The sequence below is a fragment of the Ranitomeya imitator genome, chromosome 4 (genome assembly GCF_032444005.1).
Source record: "Ranitomeya imitator isolate aRanImi1 chromosome 4, aRanImi1.pri, whole genome shotgun sequence".
NCBI lineage: Eukaryota > Metazoa > Chordata > Amphibia > Anura > Dendrobatidae > Ranitomeya > Ranitomeya imitator.
Window position 1 is genome coordinate 330,841,120 of NC_091285.1, and position 2,091 is coordinate 330,843,210.

The following is a 2,091-nucleotide window of genomic DNA, read 5'->3' on the forward strand; positions in this document are numbered from 1 at the left end:
TCGCTATCTTCTGGTACTTTCCCCTCTGCCTTCAAACACGCCACCATCACACCCATCCTCAAAAAAGCTAACCTTGACCCAACCGCTATGCCCAGCTATCGCCCCATATCACTGCTCCCGTTTGCTTCCAAACTCCTTGAGCAGCATGTCCATACTCAACTTTCTTCCCACCTCTCATCTAACTCTCTCCTTGACAACCTCCAATCTGGCTTCCGCCCCCACCACTCCACCGAAACTGCTCTGACCAAAATTACTAATGACTTACTCACAGCCAACAGACAGTTCTCCATCCTCCTCCTTCTTGATCTGTCCTTGGCTTTCGACACAGTCGACCACCACCTTCGGCTACAGATTCTTTCTTCCCTCGGCATCAAAGGCCTTGCCCTGTCCTGGATTGCCTCATACCTTTCCGACCGCACATTTAGTGTTTCTCACTCCCACACTACAACCTCATCCCGCCCTCTCTCTGTTGGAGTTCCTCAAGGCTCTGTCCTAGGGCCCCTACTTTTTTCCATCTATACCCTTGGCCTAGGACAACTCATAAAGTCCCATAGCTTCCAGTACCACCTATATGCGGACAACACTCAGATCTACCTCTCTGGCTTAGATGTCGCCTCTCTTCTGTCCAGAATCCCGGAGTGTCTGTCAGACATATCCTCCTTCTTCACCTCTCGCTTCCTAAAACTCAATGTAGACAAAACCGAACTCATCATCTTTCCCCCATCTCATGTATCTCCCCTACCTGAACTATCTATTATAGTAAACGGCATCACGCTATCTCCCGCACCTGAAATCCGTTGCATCAGGGTAACTCTCGATTCTGCCCTGTCCTTCAAACCGCACGTCCAAACCCTTGCCACCTCCTGTCGCCTCTAACTCAAAAATATCGCCAGAATCTGTCCCTTCCTCAGCCCGCAATCTACTAAAACTCTTGTGCATGCCCTCATCATCTCCCGTCTCGATTACTGCAACACCCTCCTCTGTGGCCTCCCCGCTAACTCCCTTGCACCACTCCAGTCTGTCCTCAACTCTGCTACTCGGCTAATCCACCTCTCTCCTCGCTACTCCCCTGCTTCACCCCTCTGCAAATCCCTCCACTGGCTCCCAATTCCCCAACGAATCCAGTTCAAACTACTAACACTGATCTACAAAGCCATCCACAACCTGTCCCCTCCCTATATCTCTGAACTAATCTCCCACTATCTTCCCTCACGTAATCTTTGATCCTCCCAAGACCTCCTTCTCTCCTCCAAACTTATTCGTTCCTCACACAACCGCCTCCAAGATTTCTCCCGAATATCCCCCATCCTCTGGAATTCCACGCCTCAACACGTCCGATTATCCACCACCCTCGGATCCTTCAGACGGAACCTGAAAACCCATCTCTTCAGGAAAGCCTACAGCCTGCAATAACCATTATGCCGCCACGTCACATAATTGTTACAGGATACTCAGGCCAAGTGAGGAATCTGCTGGGATAATGTCGACTGAGACAAAGTTGGATCAGTTGTTCTCTATGATCAACTCTTTACAAGGGGACATAGAGGCTCTGCAAAAGAAGCTTGATAACTGGGAGGCCCATTTCGGGCAGGTGCGTCAGGATGTAAGTAATCAAATAACAGCACGGGTGCCTCCACCTCCAGGGCAGCCACTACCAACTAGCCTTCCCAAGTTACCGCCATTTAGATTTAATGGGGACCGCTACAAATTTCGTGGGTTTATTAATCTCAGTCTAGACTAAATGGGAAAGCGGATGCTTTGTCCCGAATCTATGCCACGGATTCCGTACCTGGGACCCCGTCCAAGACCATTTTATCGGATGCCAACTTTGTCGGAGTGGTGCAGCATAAGGACTTATTGAAAACTATTAAGGAGGCCTATGCTGCAGACCCGTTTCTCGCTAACCCAACTGATGATGTGGACTTAGTTCTCAAGAACGTTTTGTGGGTCAGGGATCGACGTTCATATGTTCCAGAGGTCGTAAGTCTGCAGGTCCTCGAGTTTGTCCATGACTCCAAGTTGGTTGGTTATCGAGGGGTACAGAAGACACAGGAGTTCCTGAGCCATTTCTTTTGGTGGCCTACCTGTCTG